Below are 23,988 nucleotides of genomic sequence, written 5' to 3'. Positions count from 1 at the left end.
GCAGCAACAGAAAGTTCCGTGTCAGCACAGAACCTGGGCAGGAAAGTGGAAATCTGCTGTTGATGGAGAAGCAAGCACATGTGTGAGCATGTGACTTACAAGTTCACAAAACGGGAATACAGAAACTTTTGGGCTCTGGGTAGAGCTGGTCACTGAGTGAGGACAAATAAATATTTAAATATTGAACTATGGAGATCTAAGGCTACTCTGAACCAGAGATAAGTAAATATGGAGTATAGGAGACAGTCATACAACTGGAGAGTCCAAAGGTTAGAGCTCTTGCCATCCATAACCTTTGGGATACTCAACATGGCCACACTAGTGGCTGCAGTGCCCCTCAACACTGAGAAAGTGGACCATTGCCTATCAACCCTCTTAAGGGAAGGCTTAGCCACATGCAGTTGGTGGCTTGTGCTGATTCTGTGGCCATCACCAGGCCTTTACAGTGATGACTTCCAACTTGAGAATCCATGCCCTCATGGATTCCTGTGTCTTTTCTTTAGGGGGTTGTCTTAGGGTTTCTACTCCTGCACAAATCAGGACCAAGAAGCAAGTTGGGGAGGAAAGGGTTTATTCAGCTTACACTTCCACATTGCTGTTCATCACCAAAGGAAGTCAGGACAGGAACTCAAGCAGGTCAGGAAGCAGGAGCTGATGCAGAGGCCATGGAGGGATGTTACTTACTGGCTTGCTTCCCCTGGCTTGCTCAGCTTGCTTTCTTATAGAACTCAGGACTACCAGCTCAGGGATGGCACCACCCACAATGCTTGGGCCCTTCCCTCTTGTTCACTAATTGAGAAAATGCCTTACAGATGGATCTCATGGAGGCATTTCCTCAAGGGAGCCTCCTCTGTCTGAAAACTCCAGTTTGTGTCAAGTTGGCACACAAAACCACGGCCCATCTTCAGCCATGATCTATGGACAGCCCTGTGGTGGGTGACTCAGAAACTCAGCAGGGTAAGAACATTGACCCACACTCAACACAACTGTCACATTCCTCCTCCTCCAATGTTCACCTGTGGGCTAATGGTTAGAGAACTAGATGGAAGCATGGCAAACAACTAAAAATAAAGTGGGAGGAAGGACATAGCCATACACATGGACGGACGGACGGGAGCATGCTTCTGGAAGCCCATACACATGGACGGACGGACGGGAGCATGCTTCTGGAAGCCCATACACATGGACGGACGGACGGGAGCATGCTTCTGGAAGCCCATACACATGGACAGATGGACGGGAGCATGCTTCTGGAAGCCCATATACATGGACGGACGGACGGGAGCATGCTTCTGGAAGTGATCTTGGTCAGGAAGTATGTACATTTCAAGTAATAGCTGGTATTATTAGGCTTGTCAATTATCAGCATAGATTCAATGGCAAGACATAGTGTGGAGGGTTGGGTAGGTACGGCCCCCATAGACTCATGAGTGAATGCCCGGCTCACTGGGAGTGGCACTATTAGGTATGTAGCCTTGTTGGAGTAGGTATGGCATTGGGAGAAGTGTGCCAACTGTGGGGACAGGCTTTGAGATCTATGAACACAGTCCCCTTCTGTTGCCTATAGATCAAGATGTGGAACTTCTGGCTTCTCCAGCCCCATGTCTGCCTGTAGGCCGCCATACCTCCCAACACGACTTGTTTTTAAAACAACATCCGATTAACCACATGAAGACACAGGACCCAGACACTGATGAAAGCCTGCTAGCTCAGAGAGGCAGAGAGAGAGAGCACCCAGCTGGACCGTCCTCCTCCACTTACACCCCAGAAGGAAAAAGCCCCTCCTTGTTCTCCTCACTGTCTTAAATACCCTTCAACTCAAAGACCCTCCTTCCTCCTTCCTGGGTTTCCTTATGTTCACTCCCTGTCAACTGATTGCTTGCTGTGCTCTTGACCTATCGTTGACTTCATTTAGCTCTTGTTTACAGAAAGCTCTTGGGTTAAAGGTGTGTGCCAGGGCTGAGCCACACCACGTACTTGTTTATAGCAAACAGAAAGCTCTTGAGTAAAAAGTCCACAGCAAGGTTTTTCCTGTTCACAATCCTGGGGTTCACAACGTGATTGAGATGCCAAATCTTTTAAGTTCAGACTTCATTTTAAAGAACCTGACCTAAGTTTGAACTCAGGTAAACTAACTAGAACTCAGGCTGGTGCCTAGCATTAGTTTTTAAGTTACCTCCCAACAAACTCAAGCCTAGCTCCAGTCTCTAGGCTAATCCCCAACAGGACCAGCATTTCCAGGTTATACCCTCAACAAGAGCAGCGCTCCAGGTTATTCCCCCAATAAATTTGCACCCCCAGGTTACAAGCCTACCCCCAGCCTAACAACCACCAGTACAGAGTGGAGCAGAAGTTAAGTTTATAATATGACTCCCAGCACCAGCCAATTATATTAAGGGGCCATAGTAGTGTTCCAATTACATGCCTGCACACACACTTCCTACTTGCTGCTTACTATAAAGCCCTGCCCCGTATACATTTGGGGTTCTCCCACCATTAAAACCATCCTGCATGAGAGGTGTGTTGGGGGGTGGGGGCTGAGCTAGCTTGAATAGACTAAAGACCGTGCTGTGAGTTGCATCAGATCGGCTCCTGTGTTTTTCGGGGATCATTAACATTTCCCTGGCACTCCATGATCAAATAACCTGTAACAGACTGAATCTCTGTAAGCCAGCCCCAATGAAATGTTTTTCTTACAATAGTTGATTTGCTCATGGTATCTCTGTCTTCACAGCAATGAACCCTTAACTAAGACAAAAATTGGTACCAGGGACTGGGGTATTGCAGTGATAGGCCTAACCATGCTTTTGTTTGGAGGAATGTGCATTTGGGGACTGTCTTAGGGTTTTACTGCTGTGGACAGACACCATAACCAAGGCAAATCTTATAAAGGACAGCATTTAATTGAGGCTGGCTTACACGTTCAGAGGTTCAGTCCATTACCATTATGGCAAGAGGATGGCAGCATCCAGGTAGGCACAGTGCAGGCAGAGCTGAGAGTTCTACATCTTCATCAGAAGGCTGCTAGTGGAATACTAACTTCCAGGCAGCTAGGGTGAAGGTCTTAAGCCCATGCCCACAGTGACACACCTTCTCCAACAAGGCCACACCTCCCATCAGTGCCACTTCCTAGACTAAGCATATACAAACTATAACAGATTTTGGATTTTGAAAGCAGTGGAATGCTTTAAATGGGACTTAATAAACCATACTATTAGAAGCATGGGGGCTGGAGAGATGGCTCAGTGGCGAAGAGCACCGACTGCTCTTCCAGAGGTCCCAAGTTCAATTCCCAGCAACCACATGGTGGCTCACAACCATTCTAGCGGAATCTGACGCCCTCTTCCCGTGTGTCTTAAGACAATGACAGTGTACACTATACTTACATGAAACAAATAAATATTAAAAAGAATTGTTTAGAAGCACGGAAAACCGTGGGGATGATTTGAACTGTGGGGACTTGGCTTACAGTGGAGAAGAATTTTAATATGTTGCCTAGAGATTGTTCTCAGTGATATTCTGGTGATGAAGAACGTGACTGCTTTTGGCCCTTGTCCAAAGAGTCTGCTTGGAGCTAAGGTGAGGAGATTTAGATTAATTGCATTAGGAAAGAAAATCTCAAAATGGCCTAAGACAGAACCCATTCTGTGGTTCACTTTTATGAAGAGTGTTTTGATCAAAGGTAGCAAGCTGAGAAAGGAAAAATACAAAATGTATGGTTCAGGGATTAAAAAGACACCAGGAAATAGAAAGGCCCTAAATCCTGTGCTCAAAAGAGATAAATACATTAAAGTTATTAAATGGAATTAAGGCACACAGTGACCTCCAGGCAAGATTCCATCCAGCTATCCTCCCATTTATGAAAAGGAATTAAAGAAAAACTTGAGTCCAAGCATAGTGGTACACACCTTTAATCCCCAAACTCAGAAGACCCATGCTGAGGTCAAGGCCAGCCTGGTCTGCAGAACAAATTCCATGACAGCCAAGCTTAGGCAGTGATGGAAACCATTGAAAACAGAAAGTTGGTAATGATGTAATTGAACATGGGGGTCATGTTCCAGCCCTAGCAAGCAGCAGACCTTGTCAGGTTTGGCCATGTGGTTCTGGCTTTATGGTCAAAGATAATAAGAAAGAGGTTATAGATTTTCCCTCTGCAACTAAAGAAAGTTGCTGAAGTCAGATGTGTGGCAGGGATGTCCTTGTACAGAAGCTCAGTGAATACTGGAAGAGGTTAGAGATGCCAGACCCTTGGGATACCTGCTGAGGAAAGCTGCTGACAAGTGGAGCCAGCGCCTTTGACATCAGACATGGAGTGCAGAGTTTGGAGTTTGCCCAGCTGGTTTTGATCCAGTATTTCCTCACTATGCCCCTTTCCCTATGTTTTGAACTGGTAATGTATATCCTGTGGCATGATATGTAGGAAGTATGTGACCTGGTTTTTTTTAACTTTAATTTTATAGGGGATTACAGTTAAAAGATTGCATGAATCTCAGAAGAGACTTTAAACTTGCAATTTTTTAAAACATTTTTGAGACTGTGATAGACCATGGGGACTTTTGAAGTTGAACTAAATGCATTTTTTTTTTTACATTATGGCTACAAACCCATGGGGGCCATGGAATGGAATTTGGTGGTTTTAATAGGTATGGTCCCATATGATGCTTGGCCCATATTGGGAGGGGCATTATTAGGAGGTGTGGCCTTGTAGGAGGGATTGTATCCACAAACTTAATAAACAGTCATGAAATAGAATATATGCTGGGTATGACTGATCAATAATTCAAATAACGGATGATAAAGTAAATAAATCTTTGGGCACTGCACTGCAGAAGATATAAGCCTGCAAGAGCCTACATACCCAGTCTTATTTCACACCAATATAGAGGGAGCAAAGGAAGCAGTATGGGTGACACACCAGGGTGATACAAGGAGAACAGCCCATAGGAGTAACGGCTGCAGTCCAGTGCAGCAACGCTCTCTTGGATTCCTTCTCTGCCGGGAAGCCCCTGTCCATCCACTAAAGGCCCAATATCTCATTTTGACACGGGGATATACACTGAGGTGGTGCTCTGTTCTGGGCCATTCTGGTTTAGAATGAAAGGACTTAAGCTAATGTCTATAAATAGCAAACATTTCTTCACTGTTCTGTGAGTAGAATCGTGCTGTTAAGGCTCTGACAGTTTATATGCCTGTGAACATCATTTCCACGTTCACAAGCCTCTGTCAGGCCCTTCTATAAGTGCACTAATTCCATTCACAAGAGCCACACCCTTCTGACCTAACCTCCCCGCAAACAGCCCATCCCTCAGCACCGCTAATCTGAGGCTAGGTTTCAGCAAACCCATAGCAACACCACGAGGGGCTTGGCAAGGTGTGAGGCCAGCCTGCCTCACAGGGACCGGTCACACAAGGTGAGACACTTGTTTGTTTGGATGCAGTGTGACTTTGCACAGGAAGTTTAGATGAAGCCCAGAGGAAGGCAACCACCAAACTAATGTAAAGATTGTTAATCCAGAGGCTGGGGGACAAAGACTGAGATGGTTGGACTGAAACATCCCTGTCCTCTTAAGTCCAGGAGCCTGCACTTACAAAGGCCCATGAAGAGAGCCTGTGCAACACACTGGACAAAGCCAGCTCCTAGTCCTGACTTCCTAAGTGACCACTGGCCCCAAAGTCACTAAGACTGTAACCACAGTACCCCACTATCACACCACCACTTCCCCCTCTCCTTTAAGAATTTCCTACTCTATCCTGGATGCTGGACTTCCCTGAGCTCCTCCGGTGAGATCAGGAAACCCACCAGAGAGTTGCTCCCAATAAACTCATCTCTCTACTACTAATTTGGCTCATTGTGTAAGTACAGAAGCCACTCAAAGACTGTATGAAAGGAGAAAACCAACGGAACACAAGCCACGCACGCTTTTGAAGGAGGATGTGAGCAGCTGCCTCAGGGTCCTGCCTGACCTCTCCACAGTGATGGTCTATAACCCATAACCTGGGATTGTAAGCTGAAATCAAAAGATAAGTTGCCCCCTTTAGGGTATTTTATCATAGTAGCAAAGCCAGGTCAGAATTGGTACTGAGAGTAGGACCATGCATTCATGGTTAACCTTACCCTGTGGCTTCTGAGTCTCTGGAACTATTGTGCGGGTAGAATGTGGCAGCATTTGGTACACTGACTATATGGAATGCTGGAAGCGGAACCTAACAGGCTACTAAATCTTGCAAGTCAGTAATGCTGAGAAACATGAACAATGGAGACCCAGTTCATGAGGATTCAAAGGGGAACAAGGACTCTATGAGTAACTGCTCACCAAGGAAAGTCGCAGGTACAGACTAGACTTGGACTATCAGAAGAGAGAAGCTGTGTGCTATAAGCGGGAGAGCTGGGATAGAGGCTCGTGTGTGTGTGCGTGCGCGTGTGTGTGGTAGGGCAAGGCTCAGGGGGATCTACATCCTTTGAACTCCAGTTGATTACAAGTCACAGACAAGGAGCAGCAAACTTCTGGTCTTTTCTCTGTTGGATTTTGTTTGTTTTTATCCCATTGATTTTATGCCCTGATTCTTCCCTTTTGAAAAATAAAGTTTGCTTTGTGCCTTCAGTGTTTGAAGTTTGCAACTTGATTTTTATGTTAAAGGTGCTCACAGTAAAGAGATTTTAGACTTCTTGAAACTGTAAATTAAGTCTGTGGGGGCTAACTTTGACTGTATTTTACATTACAGATAGACATGAGACTTTGGGACAAGGGATGGAAACTTATGGTTTATAAGTGTTATTTCAAGACCATTTACACTACACATGCCAGGAAGAGATTGGCAAGATGTTTTCCCTTTCCTCTCTGGAGCTTTAATTGTATCCAGTTTCTGCCACTCAGAATTGTTGAGATGATCTCTTTGTGCACTGTGCGTAAAAGTTATCTTTGTATTATTCAGATGACAATTTCTGTGCTCACAGAGCTGAATACAGGCCGGACTTGTTATTTTTAGGAAGAAGCACCTGTCTCAGTGTTTTGTAAACATTCTTCTCCATCTCCTTCTGATAGATTTAATAAAGAGCCTATAGCCCACCAGGAAAGGAAAGGCAGAACATCCTGGCAGAGAATGGAACTCTGGGAAAAAATGGGGATGGGGCAGAGGCAAGGTGGGAGTAAAGGATTTGTCAGCCAGACAGAGGAAGAAGCAGGTGCCCTGCTGGGACTGAGAAGTCACGGGACCGTGGCAGAGTGTAGATTAGTATAAATGGGTTAATTTAAGTTGTATGAGTTAGTTGGAAACAAGCCTAGGCTAAAGCCTAAGCGTTCATATTAATGAAAAGCCTCCGTGTCATTACTTGGGTGGCTGGCGGGTCGAGACAGTCGGGTGGGCAATAGAGAATTCATCTGATAACAGAATACGAGGTTTATGAAGAAGCTGCAAGGGCAGGAAGTGAGGCTGTGCAGAGTTAGGAGGAGCAAAATGTCAACAACCATTGTACATTATAGCTATACGATTGGCTCAGGGGCTTGTTATCTCCGCCCGCCTCTGCCTGTAACCCAGAGGCTGGGATTGAACATGTGCCACCATGCCCACCATAGACCTACTGTTCTTCATTCCTCGAGTTTAGAAGGGTGGACATTCTGTGGCTAGGTACTGTCTTGGTTATGTCTGTTGCTGTGATAAAACACCCTGACAAAAGCAACGTAAGAGAAATGGCTTTTTGTGACTCGCAACACCAGGGCCCGGTCCAGCATGGCAGAACAGTCATGGTGGCAGCTTCACCCACTGGCCATATGGCACCAACCATCAGGAAGCAGAACGAAACAAACATTTGTGCTCAGTTCACTTGCTCAAGTTTATGCAACCCAGGATCTCATTCCAGGGAATAGCACCACCCATAGTGGGCTTGTCTCCCCATCTCAACCTAAGCAAGATAATATCCCCCTCAGGCATGCCCAGAGGACCATATCCCAGGTATGATGGTTTGTATATGCTCTACCCAGGGAGTGGCACTATTAAGAGGTGTGGCCTTGCTGGAGTAGGTGTGTCACTGTGTGTGTAGCTGCCTGGAAGTGAGTATTTTGCTAGCATCCTTCAGAGGAAGATGCAGAACTCTCAGCTTCTGCACTGTGCCTGCCTGGACGCTGCCATGTTCCCGCCTTGACAATAGTGGATTGAACCTATGAATCTTAAGCCAACCCCAATTAAATGTCGTTCTTATGAGAGCTGCCTTGGTAGTGGTGTCTGCTCACAGCAGTAAAACCCTAACCAAGACACCAGGTGATCCCAGATCTCACAAGTTGTTGGGTGCTAAGCAGGTTAGTGGCTTCAATTGTTTCAGATGTGTCTCAGGAGGAACGTGGATTAACGTCTACTGAAGTTACAGTATTGGAGTGGGGAAGATAGGACCCAAACCCAAGAGACATGAGAAAAGATATATACAAGCTCAAGAACATAAGCATTTCCCTCATGCCAATCAGCATAAAACACACCATGCTCTGTCAGCAGCCCAGAGTCTGGAGTTTCAGTGCTCTCCAATCTTTCCATCTTTGTTTACTGCAACACATTTCTTTCTCTTGGGTTGACTCCACTCCCTGTTAGCATCTTTGGGGACAGAAGCCATATGCAGTAAGACAGTACTGTAGTGACCTCACTAAATAAACCAATCTGTAACTGCTCAACAAGTTGGAGCCCCTGTGGGCCTGGGGAGCACAGGTGTTGAGGAGTAAGAGCCCTTAGGTCTCTTTCCCAGGATTCCAGGGTAGTCATACTGGCTTCTCAGAGGATGGCTTTTCACACCAGAGTTAAACACACACACACACACACACACACACACACACACACACACACACACACACACACACACAGACACACACACACACACACACACACACACACACACACACACACACACACACACTTAGCTTGGATTTGAAAGCCAAAGAAATGGGGTAAATGACAGCTATGGCCGATCTAGCTGGTGCTCCGTGCTAACATGTGAGGCCTATGCTATGCCTCATGTCTTTTCCATTACTCAAAAGAGGATGTCCTTCAACTGCCCACATTAGGAGACCACATGGGAAAGGGAACTTTGGGAAATGTAGTCCAGTTCCCTCCACAGTCTGGTGCTACTGTCCTGTCCCAGAATGGTGGTAGGACTGTTTTATGATATGGGCTCTAATGGCCCCTCGTTGAGAGACCGGATGAACATTGAGACTTGCCCTGGGGAGTCAGGAAGCTGACTGACCACACGACACACCTATACTGGCTTGTTGTGTATCAACTTGACACCATCTGAGTTATCACAGAGAAAGGAGCCTCCCTTGAGGAAATGCCTCCATGAGACCCAGCTATAAGGCATTTTCTCAATTAGTGATCAGGGTGGTTGGACCCATTGTGAGTGGTGCCATCCCTGGGCTGGTAGTCCTGGGTTCTATAAGAAAGCAAGCTGAGCAAGCCAGAGGATGCAAGCCAGTAAGTAACATCCCTCCATGGCCTTTGCATCAGCTCCTGCTTCCTGACCTGCTTGAGTTCCAGTCCTGACTTCCTTTGGTGATGAACAGCAGTGTGGAAGTGTAATCTGAATAAACCCTTTCCTTCCCAACTTGCTGGTTGGTCCTGATGTTTGTGCAGGAATAGAAACCCTGACTAAGACAGCAACCTTGATACCATTTGAGGCATGAGCATCAAATGTGTTCTGCGTCTTTTCTGCCTTTTAGACCCAGTTCTCTCTCTAAGACTGACTTGGGCCTTGTGTGTTCACATCCCAAATGTTTTCTGTCCTCTCCTGAGGGTCTGTAGAGAACATGCAGCGCCCTTCCGTCCGCAGCACACCTCCCACCTGAAAGGAGAGAAGAGACAGTTTGTTCCGGAGCCAAACATGAGTGCCAGTGTCCCAAGAACACAGATTCAGAATAACTAGCATGGCACATTTCGTGACATTTTACTTTTTTAACTTTCGTTATGGTTGTGCATGTGTGTGGGTTTGTGCAGGAGACAGCAGTGCCTGCAAGGACAGAAGTGTCAGCTCTCTGGACATGGACTTGGGCAGTTGTGAGCCTCCTGAAGCGGTTGCTGGTAAGTATAGAGAGACGATCCAGGGACTTGCGTTCTTCCCCCACCCTTCCTGACTTTCCCCCTCCCTCCTTCTCTCCCTTTCTCCCTCTGGCACATATGTCTACGTGCCCAGCACTGTGTTGTATGCTCAGGAAGACTAGGAAACAGATTCCCTTTCCACCTGTGGCAATACCACTCAACCTAGTTCTTTCTGGCCCCACCCCTCTTTTGCCACTGTGGTCGTAATCCCTATCTCTTCTATTGGCTCTCTTCAGAGTTGACACTCCATCTACAGCCACCAGCGCCTGGGCTCCCTTGGTGTCCGGCTCTTGCTGTGGCTAAGGGCTTTCTTTTTAGATTTACAATATGCTTTTATGTCCTCTCTGGGTGTGGGCAATCACACTTCTGGAAATGCTTTCACTTTTCCAGAACAGAGGAACGTGTGTTCCCCTTGGTCCATTTCAGTTCTGTAAATGTGCAGAGTTCTCACGCCGCCCCCAGTTAAGTTCCACTGAGAACTGCACATGTGTCTTGGCTTAGCGCTGCTGGCTTTGCTCTGTGAATGCCTCATCTGCAGGAAGGCAGGGCTTCAGCGCCACCTCGGTTTCACAATTGTCTCTGCGCTTGTCTGTAAATATTCACAGATACACTGGTTAACTGAAGGCCTCAGTGCCTTGCAGCTGCTTTCACTCCATTCCCCCCTCTCCCTCCCCCTCCCCTCCCCTTCCCTCTCCTCCTCCCCCTCCCCCCTTCCTCTACCTCTCCCCTTCTCTTATTCTCTCTCTCTCTCTCTCTCTCTCTCTCTCTCTCTCTCTCTCTCTCTCTCTCACACACACACACACACACACATTCTCTCTTCCATTCTCTCTTTCTCACACACGAGAGAGAGAGAGAGAGAAAGAGAGAGAGAGAGAGAGAGAGAGAGAGAATTCTACAATTTCATTCCATAAATTTCTAGGAGGAAAGAATGTCAAGAAACACTCTGCCTTAACACAACCATGATATAATTTTCCTACAATTAATACAAAATAGTAAAGTTATTGCTCCACAAAAAATTCCAGGCCCTTAGCACTCTAAGGACCAACCAGCTAGCACAATACATTTCTAGGGACTGCAGCCTGCTGGAGGCAAGGTCCCTGTCCATCGTGTGTGCAATTGACTGTACCTCTAGCATCTGGTCTTCGGGGCACACTCTATAAGTGTTCACCAGATGAGCCTGGATGTCCTGAAATGAGCCGTTTCCACCCCAGCTGTACCCAGCCAGTTTCCTCCCATGATGCACTTGTCCTCCCTGAAGGGCTGTACTTCTTGCTCTAATAAGCTGACTGCTCCTTCAGTGAAATCAACGTATATGATTTTTATCTGAGTAGAAGTTATTCCCCAAATGATTATCTGGCTCTCCACCTTGACTGTCTGTTAGGATAGCCTGAGTCACTTTGAGAAGACCTGGTCTACTCTGCAGATTCTGCTGTGACAAGGCTGGGCACCTGGGATTCAGCTCCCTCACAGGGAGGGAGCCATTGTAGGGAACTGTTACTTGGCCCATCCTCAAAGCACTGACAGCTTCTAGAAAACGAACTGATTGGCAGGAGTTACTGCTCTGGAGGCCTGAAATCATTTGCTTGACCTAGTTTTATGGCTTTCAAGTCTAGGAACAGTTGGAGCCTGACGATTAAGCTGAGAAGTGTTGCCTCATTGAGAGCCACAAGAGGCTCCTTTGCCAGAGAGATGTAGGGATTCGTGCTGGCCTTTCCTTTGTGTGTGTCTTATCAAGGGGGCTCACAGGTCTTTAGAGCAGATGCGGGTCCCCAGAACAGACGTGTGTTACTCCCTCTGCATCTTGCTGTGCACTCTTCTTTCTCCTGGGGTCCCATCAGCCAACGGGGATGTCAGCCCACCCACTCTCACCTGATTTGTGGTCATTTCGATTCATTGAGGCTGGTCCTGCAGAGGCAAAGGATGGACAGACAGGTGAAAGTCTGGCATGGATCCCATGACTCTCTACCAGGCACACCCTGTACCACACCCTTCCTGGAACATCGGCAGAACTAGGAAAGTGAAGGGATTTCGTGCCCTTGCTTACTTTAGTAACCAGCTGACTTTGAGCAGATCTAGTTAGAGCTAATACTAATGAGTCAGATCTCATCAGGTGAGTGACTTCAAGGTCCTTGGGCTCAGGGACTTAGAATTGGTCAGGGTAGGGCCTGTAGGACAAAGACCTGACAGGCTTCTGGATGACAGTTAACACGACACCTAGAGTTTCTAGAGTTTCAGACCTAGCGATTGACTAAGTAACCTGGAGTATATGAGAGCTGGATCTTGCCCTGTGAAGCATCCCGGAAGGAGACAGACAGGTCTCTGACTTCACGACAGCAGCCTGCTGAGTCTGTGCCCCAAAGCCCACGAAGCAATGAGATGGCAGACAGTGGGTCTTGGGGATTATTTTCCAGTAAAATATGCATAGTGTGAATATTATTCGTCACATTAATTAGATTGAACTGAATTTCCAGCATCCTGGAACCATATGCCCATTAAGCAGAAGTTTCCTATTCTTCCTCCCTGCTGGTTCTCCACATTCTTCCATTCCCCAACCTCACCACACCTCTCCAGGCCTGTGCCTTCCTCTGTCCAAGGTCCTCTCACTGAGGCTTCCCCACCTTCTGAATTCAGCCCCTGCTTCCCTGGCCCTCTCTTCTTCCTCAGTCCTCAGCATTGTGTCTTCCCTGGACAGCTCCTCCTCCTCCCCAAGTGGAAGCCACTGTCTCCCCTCAATGCTGTCTCGTGTAAGTGGAATCATGTGGCACCATTTGTCTTCTGAGTGGCTTTCCTCGCTTTGAGGTAATGTTCTCAGGGCTCGCTCAAGTTTCCACCTGTCAGAATTTGTTACCCACTGCTACTTCAGTGGGTTTCTCCATCCCTTCCCTGCCTGGAGTACGCGGGTTGTGTGCGCGACTCTTCAGTAAACCTAAGCTGGTATGGTCTTTGTAATTGGTCTTGCAGTTCCAAACAAAGAACCTAGGAGGAAACCAGGCTCAATGGAAATGGTCATTAACTGTGTCGATCCTGGCTTACACCATCAGTTTATTCTCATCTCACTCCATGCACACGATAGTTGTGAGTGTGTAAGGGATGAAAATAACCAATGCAGCTGTGACATGCACTGGACTTCCAAACGAGACCCTGCATTGAATGTCTTTGTTTGACTCCTCTTCCCCCGGATGCCCACAATCGGCCATGCCCGGCTGCCTGAGGTCCGGGGCTGAGGGCAGCCTGGTTCAGGGTGTCCTCCTGCCCTGGTTAGGACCTGCTGTAAAAGAGGGAGTACAGTGGCCTGTGGGGTGGCTGGTGGTGACTCTGAGTAGAGAACCCCTCTCAGGAACGTGAACAAAAAAGCAGATACCATAACTCTCTAGAGTGATGAGATGAAGCCTTTGAAATCGTTTCTTTTGGGCACTTGGGAACATTCCAGAAGTACACAGCATGTTTTAAATTAAACGGAGATAATTCCCGCAGTGCAGTCATGTTCTGGAGGGTCGCTCATGTGGTCATGTTCCGGAAGATGGGTCTGAGAGCAGTACGAGGCAGAGGGGGAGGGGGAGGGTGGCATTTTACCAGTCTGGACTGAGATCTACAAATATGCAAACGTTTTCACTATGATGCTTTGTTTATGGTGTCACTGCCCAGCTCCAGGGGAGGCCAATAAATGCTGGTTTCTGACCTAAGGAAAGTCATTTTTTTTCTGTTTTAATTGAAAATAGATTCTTCTCTTGTACATTTCAGCTAGTTTCCCCTCCCTCCACTCCTCCCAGTTCCCCTCAACCTCCCCTTTACCCCAGACCCACTCCTCCTTCGTTTCCTCTTCAGAAAAGAGCAGGCCTCCAAGAGACAACGGTCAGACAGGACAAAACAAGGTGAAATCAGTTATATCAAGACTTGACAAGACAACCCAGTAGGAGGAAGAGCCTTGAGCAGGCAAGGTCAGAGACAGTCCTGCTTGTACTGTTAGGAGTCCCACAAGAGCACCGAGCTAGCAGCCATACCATACATACAGAGGACCTGAGGCAGACCTCTGCAACGCTGTGCTTGTCGGTTCACTGTCTGGGAGCCCGTGTGAGCCCTGCTTAGGTGATTCAGTGGGCCATGATCTCCTGCTGTCCTCTATCCCCCCTGACTTTTACAGTCTTCCCTCCCCCTCTTCCACAGGATTCCTTCAGTCTCTGAGGGGAGGACCCGGTGGAGACCCCTAATTTAGACTCTGCATAATGTCTGGTTGTGGGTCTTTGCAGCCTGCTCCCCTCTCCTGCCAGAGGAAGCCTCTCTGATGGCAACTGGACAAGACACAGATCTAGCAGAATATCATTAGGAATCATTTCCTGATTATTTTTTTCCACTTGTGTTTGGTTCTACTCTAGATCTCTGGACTATGTAGTTTTGAGTGCCTGGCCATCCAGGCAATGTAGAGCAAGGGCTCCCTCTAGTGGTATAGGTCCCAAGTTAAATCAAACATTGGCTACTCCCACAAGTTCTGTGCCACAGTTACCCCAGCACGGGTTTCAAGCAGCTGAGGGTTTTGTGGCCAGGCTGGTGTACAGGTTTCCCTTTTCACAGCCTGCAGTAGAGGTGAAGGCTCCAACCTCATACCAGCTCGACCTCCATAAGTTCAATGAGCTGACTTGCGATTGTCCCTGGCAATGGGGCCCACAGTCAGCTTTCAGAGGATGACCTTCTGTTCTAGCCTGGGTTATTTAGGGATCTCCTGGGCTAATAATTCAATCGAATGTAACCCAGTTCCACTGCTGGAAGCCTTGCTTGGCTATAAAAGACGGCTGGCTCAAACTCTGTGTCCTTCATTGCCACTCCCTAAATGCCCCCCAATTCCAGCTGTCTCTCCCCGAACTCTCTCCCTCCATCCCTTCCCCATAACCTGGTCCCTCCCATGCTGGTCCTCACCTGCCCCAGCCTACCTGGGGAACTCATTCTATTTTTCCTTCCCAGGGAGATTTATTCTTCCGTTATCTTACCTCCCCAGAGAGGAAGCCATTCTGAAGTTCCACGGAATCGGAATAGGTGGTGGGGGTCTACCCTGGCTCAGTACTGGGTGCACAGGAAAAACGGAGCCCATGCATTTAGTGAGTGCATCAGAGTGGCCTGGACTGGAGGTAGGAATGTGGAAGTAGACGAAGATGACACATGGGAACAACGTCATCTGTATTATCACTTTTCCTGTGATAAAACACCCTGGCAAAAGCAGCTTGTGGGAGGAAGGGTTTAGTGTGGCTGGCAGTTGTCTGGTATGGCCTATCACAGCAGGGGAGCGAGGGCAGCAGGTGGCTGAGGGGACTGGTTACATGTTGTCAGGAAGCAGGAAAAGGTAGAGGCTAGTGCTCAGCCAGGTTCCTCTAGCTCAGGAGGGTGGCTGACTCAGAGCTAAACCGTGGTGTGTGAGGGGTTGTATCACGCTCTATTTTCGTTCTGAGAAACGCCCCCCCAAACCTAAAAAAAAAGAGCCAAGCACATTGAAAGAAATGGCCTCAGTGGGACCCATTGATCAAGAAAGGGCCTTGGTCTCAGTGCCACAGGGAGGCCTCTGGCCCTGGGATAAAGCCTGGCTACTCTCTGTGTCTCAGGCCCACACCAGGTGGCAAGCTGAAACTGAAGGCGGGATTCTGCAAGCCTCTTTTCTTGGGAGGCGTGGTCTGTCTGTGTCTTGCATCCCACCCAGGAACCCAGGCCTCCACTCTGATGACATGCTGAGATTTGATCAAAGATCTTCAAAAAGAAATGTTGTAAATGTTTTATAATGAATATGTGTATATGTGGTGTGTGTGTGGGTATGTATGTGTGTTTGTGTGTGCATATGCGTGCATATGTGTGGTGTGTGTGTGCTGTGCTTGTATACTGGGAATTGAACCACTGACCTATGCCCCAATCCTAAGCTTACCTTCTTTCTTCCCTCCCTCTTACCCTTCCTATCTTTCTTTTTATCCAAGCTGACCTGAAACCTGAGCTCTTCTTCCTCACTTTAACCTTCTGAGTCGAACAGTTGCTGCAATTCTACATATCACTAGCCCTGTCTACTGAATGTGTTTTGTTTTGACACTGGGTCTTATGTAGCCCAGCCTGGACTTGAGCTCACTCTATAGTCAAAGCTGGCTTCTAGCTCCTACATGTGGGCTACACAAGCATCACCACACACAACCAACTGAATATTCTATTTTGCAATGGGTACTTTGCTAGGAATTTCATTCTTTTTTTTTTTTTTTAAGATTTATTCATTTATTATATATACAGTACACTGTAGCTGTCTTCAAATACACCAGAAGAGGGCATCGGATCTCTTTACAGATGGTTGTGAGCCACCATGTGGTTGCTGGGAATTGAACTCAGGACCTCTGGAAGAGTAGTCGGGTGCTCTTAACCGCTGAGCCATCTCTCCAGCCCAGGAATTTCATTCTTAAATATGTGTTTGAGGTCACTCTGTTTGCTCCTGCTAATTCAAGGGGCACCTGGCAAGATTAAGGAAATTGCCTGAAGGGTTGGGTACCAGGCTCAAACAGTTCTGTTATAATTGTTGAAGTCTGGGACACCACACAGAAAAATATAGCCGTTGTGAGCTAACAACTTATGGGGAGACTGAGGAAGGGGTAGGTCTTAGAGAAGGGGTAGAGTTTCTTAGAGAAAAGCCACACTGGATTTTGTCCTGGCTCTACGCGTTGTCCTTATTAATCTCATTGTTATTATTTTGGTGGAGAAGGCTGGGCATGAACCCACATCTGACACAACCTAAGCAAGCTCTCTACCACTAGTTGTCTAGCTCTCTGTTCACTTGTTTTGAGGAAAGGTCTCATAATTGCCCAGGCTATGCATGGCCTCACCTACAGCCCAAGTAAACCTTGAACTTGAATCCTCATTCCTCAGTCTCTAGAGCAACTGGGACTATGACTAAACCCAGGTTTGGTCGTAAAGGACCATACAGAATCCTTGCTTCCTATCCTGGAGTTAAAGTGTACACAAATTTTCTGGCAAAAATTCTTTAAATAGAATAAGCCACCACCCATTATATTATGGGTTAATTTTTTTCCTTATCATATGAGAAATACCAATGCATTAAAACTTTAAAAGCAAGTAAAAATAGAACTTGTTTTCCTTTATTTGACTAATAATTGTATGTATCTGTACGGTACCATGTGTAGTCAGGACACCTCTGTACACTGTGGAATGCTGAAATGATAATAATTAAACCATCTGCAACCTCAGTGCTTATTGTTCCTTCCTGATGAGAACCTTTGAAGTCTCTGGCGAACTTGAAATGCACAGTGGATTGTTATTAACTAGTGCTGTCACGTCTTGCAACAAATCAGTACAATCTATTTCTCCTGTCTGACTCTTGCTACCCTCTAACAATTCTTCTCAGCACAAAAGCAATTAACATAGTTATTTGTCGCCTGTCCATTCAACTTTTCTTCCTGTGTAAAAATGTTACAAAATGCCACCATCAGCACCTGTAGTTCTGGAATCTGCAAGGACATTGGGTCATTTACATCTCTGTGTCATTTTGCTTCTTGTACTAGATGACCTTCATTATCAAAATGAGCCTTGCTTCATTCTAGTAAGTCGTGGCTTGTGCGTGGTGCTGCTGGAGTCAGCATCACTGCTACCATGTAGGTCTTCACACACTGTTCACTAACTAGAAAAGAGGCGTGCCAAGTTGACAACCTTACTCCATCAATCCCATCAGGCCTGTTATGTTCTTATAAGAGGTCGAGCAGTGAGCAGATGCTGTCAATCAACTGCACTTGTTTATCATAACATGACAGTCAGGAGGATTTCTGTATGGAAATAACTGGATTATTGGAGAGAAAAATTGGCTTCTTATGAGGCAGTGTTGTGAGTCCAGGGTGCATCATTCACCCACTCAGGACGCTTTGAATAACAACAGTGGTTGAGCTAAAAGCTGATATTAGACTCACCGGCCTGGGTAATTCCCTCACCAGCGTGCTTGCTTGGTTCTTCATTGTTCTCCCGTGATGCTGAGGACAGATCCAGGACTTCATGAACTCTAGGTAAGAGCTTTCTTCCTAAGCAACATCCTTACCCTTACAAGCATTAAAAAAAGCCGTACCCCAAGACATTATGTTTTTTTTTATCTAGTGGCCCACCTTCCAGCAGCTAGTACTACAGGTAGGGCTTAAGACATTGAAAACTTAGCAACCGATGTTATAGTTCTGACTGTGGGACCCTAACCCCCAAGCGGAATCCATTAATTCATCTTGGCTTTCCAGAACTCCTACAGCATCCAAGGCACTTCCATGCCCCCAGCTCTCCACAATTTCCGGTGTTTATTTGCATCTTTGGCTCTTTGTGGCACTCCACCTTCTGTACTGTGCTTGCCACTGTCTCTTGTCATCTTTTTCGGTCTACTGTCTTTCATGGACTCCCCTCTCTACCGTTCCTACACCTGGATGCTCTCTGCTATACATCTTCTATCTCCTGGGCTCTGAGAAGGCTGGCTATGCTGGGAGCCCAGTTCTTTCTGCAGTGAGCACACCACACTCTGCTCGTGACAAAAGCTCAGGAGCCAGTACATAAACCGCTTGGAGGAGGCTTTGTTGGAGCTTAAGCTGTATCATGAGCAACTACTGCTTGGAAGAACAGAGTGTCCCTGCTAGTGACCCATGTACCTCAGCTGTTGTGTGTGGGAGAAGTTCTCCTCCTCAATAATGTTGAAGACTGTCCACTGTGATCAGCAGTGATTTCGAGTGGGGTTTCCTGGAGTGGGTGGGTCTAGGGTCATCTGAACTGGTCATGGCCAAAGCAGAACCTCCTTGAGACAAAGCCTGGTTAGGAAGGTGGTCCTGTCAGTTGGTGATTTCCACCACCAGGAAGAAGTCTCCTTGGGGAGTAGCTGTTTTTAAATCTTCTTGGGCAGCCTAGAGGTTTGCCTTTTGTTGTTGTTAAACAGTCTGCAGCTGCACTGTCCTGATGGCAGCTTGTAGGACAGCTGACGGAGTGGCTGCTTGACTGACAACTCTGAGAACGGTGGTGCTGATGCTGAGACAGCATCCTCTGCGAATCCTCCAGAGTGGCAGGATGTTGGTCACGGTCTTGGTGGACTCAAGAACCACAGACAATGACAGCAGCTTCATCAGCTTTTGTCTCTTATCTGCTCTGAGGTAATTACAAAGTTTCATCCCTGGAAACTGTCCCGAGGTAGTTACAAAGTTTCATCTCTGGCAACTGCTGCTGTGGCCAGCCGAGCAGGAAGGGTTCATAGTTGCCAACCAAGGAGCCACACAGCCCCAAGCAGACAGTTTAAAAAAAAACCGCATTAAGAGATGTTTACAATAAAGATTTAAGATGCAGCGAACTTTTTCTAAGAATGTTTAACCTCTAGACAAATAGCTTTATGGAGGCTCAAATTTTTGTGTTTGGCACGTTGAGGAGGTTGAGCCGGGTGAAAGGAAATGAGATCACTGGGACATACTCAGCCCCTTCTCTCCCTTTTTGCCTGCCACCATGAGCTGCCTCCCGTGAGCTCTAAAAGCAGAGGGTGGACTAGAGCACAGACATAAACATCTGGAAAAGTTTAGAAAGCTACTTTCCCTCTTTCCACCATCTTTGCACACCGCCACCATGGTGCACATGAATGTCCTGGAAGATGCTGTCAAGAAGACCAGCAATGCTGAGAAGAGAGGTAAATGCCAGGTCCTCATCAGGCCATTGCCAAAGTCATCATTCGGTTCCTAACTGTGGTGATGAAGAACAGTTTCATGGGTGAGTTTGAAATTATGGATGATCACAGAGCTGGGAAAATTGTACACCTCACAGGAAGGCTGAGTAAATGGGGAGCCATCAGCCCTATAGTTGATGTGCAGCTCAAAGATCTAAAAAGATAGCAGGGCAACTTGCTGCCACCCTGCCAGCTTGGTTCATTGCACTGGCAACCTCAGTTCTGGCGGTCTCAGCTTCATGGCATCATGGACCATGAAGAAGCAAGACAAAAGCACACAGGAGGGAAAATCCTGGGGTTCTTTTTCTAGAGATGTAAGACACATACACAGAAAGCCTCAATGGACTACCAGAAGTGGGGGTGGGGGGAGCTAGCTACCTTGAGCATTTTGTTACAGTGAATAAAAGTTGGGTAACACATCTGGGTAACAGGTAAGACTGTGTGCCAGCATACCAGTAAGGCATTTCTAGTCAGGAAATGTTTGAAGCATTTGCTTTAAAATAGGCAACAAGGTAAGATGACCCATTTTATTCTTGCCATTTTCCCAAACCAGGATAATCTCTAACTGCATTCTAAATGTTTATCTGCATACCCACAGATAAATGTAGCTCTCACACCTCCCCAAAGAAGCTTCTTTTTGCAGCAGAGACCATCACCAAAATCCACAACCAGTCAGAAAGCAGAGAACACTGAATGTGAGGTAATCACCCCCAACTGATATACATACAATGCAATCCCTATCCCTATGGCTCAGAAACGTTGAAAAAGAGCGGGCAGAGAGTGTAAGAGCTGGAGGACCAGGATGTCTGCTATGAGATAGTGTCTCCTATACATGACAACGAAGATGTACCCGTAAAATATGATCAACAGGCACGAGTAAATGAGACAGTGTAAGTTGACATGCCAATGTGGGTGAGGGAAACCTCACAAGATCTCCACCCCTAGAAGAAGACCAATTAATGACTGCTGAGCAGGAACGTCCGTCTGTTTCAGGAACGAGCTTCCAATAGGTTATTAAATTCCAAGTGGTCAACCCTAAAGAGGTCACACACATAGGAACAGCACTAAATGGATCAGTAGGTTGTGGGCTCTCTCTCTCTCTCTCTCTCTCTCTCTCTCTCTCTCTCTCAATAATAAAGAAGAGATTCTGGATTTGAAAGATGCAGAAGGCTTTAGAGGGAGAGAAGGCAATAAAATGATGTAAATACAGTACTCATGTATGAAATTCTTTTAAAAAATTTTAAAGAGAAATTAGTAGAATGTAATTTAAAAGAGAATTCACTTGTATGTAATGATAATGATAACATTAACTTATATAAATTTTAGAAACATGTTTAGTAAGATGTTGTATATAAAGTTAAATATAAAGTTAAATGACAAAAATGATAATATAAAAAAATCCCATTTAAATGATCTTAGAATATATCGAAAAGATCATTTTTTGAAACCCATAGATACAAAACCTATACACATAAGGAGATTTTAAGAAAGCCCCAAAGCATGAAAAAGTGGCACAACAGAGTTGCAGTGATTTTATGAGCTTGGTGCCTGGATTATAATACATAAAAAAGAGACAATTCTAGGAATAGCTAGACAACTTCTAACACACACGCACGCACGCACGCACGCACGCACACACGCACGCACGCACGGACAGTCTTACTATATAATAAGATGCAGTGTTGGTGTAATCTCATAGAACAAGGCAGAGGAACAGTCTACCCTGCACACTACAGCTGTGGCCTTGTGGGGAAGGACAGGAGGCGAGACAGTTTGCCAAAGGGAGTTGGAAAGATGGTTTGCCAGTGTCCACAGAGCAATTATGAAACTGGATCTGGACCTCTCAGCATGCACAAAAGTTAACTTTATTTTAAATGAAAACAGAATCACCCAAAACAAAGCGTAATGTTCTAAGAAGAGTTTCCAGGTGATGAGTTATCTAGTTCTGTAATCAGAAAAAGGCTTCCTTACCAAGACACCATAGCTTAAGTTGTTTTGTTTTGTTTTAAGATAAAGATTCCTCGTTTTTTTATTCCTGGTGCCACTACCACCATTTACAAGGTAATTTCCCTGATGTAATGAAAACAGAAAGAAAAGGCCACAACAGACAAAAGACCTCAGGAATCTAAAGGATACCACATAGTGTTTCTCAGTAGCTACACGTTTTTACAAACGGCACCCATGACAGTCCTGAACAAGAAGTGTTTCCTGTTTAAGCTGCAGTAACGGTCTACAGTTTCTCTGATGCATTTAGGCTGGCTGTCTTCAATAGCTTTCCCAAGGATCTCCCCTCTTCCCCTTCTGCTCTTTCTTTTTTTTTTTTTTGATTTATTTATTTATTATATGTAAGTACACTGTAGCTGTCTTCAGACACACCAGAAGAGGGCATCGGATCTCTTTACAGATGGTTGTGAGCCACCATGTGGTTGCTGGGAATTGAACTCATGACCTCTGGAAGAGCAGTCGGGGGCTCTTAACCACTGAGCCATCTCTCCAGCCCCCCCTTCTGCTCTTTCTTAACCCTTCTGCGACCTACCTGATCCACCACTTCCACCACCAGACCCAAAGCCACCTCCATAGAGACCCTCTGAGCTGCTTCTGCCAACACTACCACTCTCGTGGGTCTGAAATTAGATTGCTGTTGTCCCCTGTATTTTCCCAAAGTCATTATAGTTCCCACCACCACTATAATTAACGGTCTCCAAATGTCCTCCTTTATTGAACAATTATATCCTTCTCACACACCACTGTGGTTTCTAAATCTTGGTCAAACACCACCATAACCTCTTCTGTTACTAAAGCCAGGGGCACTGTTATAGCTGCTAACATCAGCTCTAAATCCATTATCCACTGCCTCTGAAGATTACGTTTATCTTATTTTATTTTATATGAATACACCATAGCTGTCCTCAGACACACCAGAAAAGGGCATCAAATCTCTTTACAGATGGTTGTGAGCCACCATGTGGTTGCTGGGAATTGAACTCAGTATCTCTGGAAAAGCAGTTGGAGCTCTTACCCATGGAGCCATTTCTCTAGCCCATATCCACTGCCTCTACCATTATTTCCATCATCGCTACTTCTGTAGCTACCTCAGCTGCTGCCAACTCCATACCACAGCCTTCCATTCCACCATGACTGAAACTACCTTTACCAAATCCAATGTTTCCCCCTAAAGTTGACATATCCACCTCCATGAGCTCTTTGTGATCCAGCAGGCTGCACTTCTTATTTAGAAAGGGCCTGTCTTAGGGTATCCATTGCTGTAAACAGACACCATGACCAAGGCAACTCAGATAAGGACACCATTTAATTGGGGCTGGCTTACAGGTTCAGAGGTTCAGTCCAGTATCATCAAGGTGGGAGCATCTAGGCAGGCATGGTGCAGGAGGAGCTGGAAGTTCTACATCTTTATCTGGAGGCTGCTAGAAGACTGGTCTCTAGGCAACTGGGGAGAGGGTCTTAAAACCCACCCCCACAGTGACACACTTCCTCCAAGGCCACATATCCTAATAGTGTCATTCCCTGGGCCAAGCATCTCTTTCACTTCATAACCTTGCCCACTAATGGTGTGGTATTTCTGAGCAATTCACTCAACTATGCCAGGGTTACCAAATCCTTTCTACTCTGCCTGTCTTCCATACTTGGATGGTTTCATTCTTGCCACACTTTCCAAAGTTTTCCCTCAGATCACATTCTTCTGGGTCTTCTTTAACAAAAGCTTTCATCATCATTGAAAGGGAGCCAAGACTTACAGAGTCCTCTCTAGGAATGGTTCTGTTTGGTATCACTGCATGACATCAACAGTGAACACACATTGCAATGTCCACTCTTCAGCACAAGAGTAGGTCACAAAAGCTCAGGAACATTCTGTCCGGGGGGTCTCTCATCACCACACAGCTTCTCAGCTTTCTTCAGTTCTCAGAATGTGTTCTTAAACTATCACTTGTGGTTTCAAAGCTCCAACCACTTCATTTCTCTACATCCTCACCCATATTTTGCTTTCATAACATTGGTAGTGTGAGAGCTCTTCCAGCCAGCGTGAGCTGACAGCTTATCATGGTGTTAGTTACATTTGTCTGCTGAGACACTGGCCAGCTTTACATTCTTTTAGCCATTTATATACTTCTTTGTGTGAAGGGATCTATCTGTCCTCAGAAATCTCATCGTTGGTGCATAACACCACTGACTTTGTATGGTGTTCATTGTACCCCGAAAGTTAATTG

The 23,988-nt window shown here is 46.2% G+C and overlaps 1 pseudogene; it reads left to right on the top strand.

The window, feature by feature from the left end:
- The first annotated feature begins 19,583 nt into the window (after positions 1-19,583).
- On the top strand, positions 19,584-20,072 carry LOC108349442 (40S ribosomal protein S15a pseudogene; annotated as a pseudogene).
- Positions 20,073-23,988: the final 3,916 nt, after the last annotated feature.

The sequence above is a fragment of the Rattus norvegicus genome, chromosome 1 (assembly GCF_036323735.1).
Source record: "Rattus norvegicus strain BN/NHsdMcwi chromosome 1, GRCr8, whole genome shotgun sequence".
In the NCBI taxonomy this organism is placed as follows: domain Eukaryota; kingdom Metazoa; phylum Chordata; class Mammalia; order Rodentia; family Muridae; genus Rattus; species Rattus norvegicus.
This window is presented reverse-complemented; position numbering and strand designations above follow the sequence as displayed.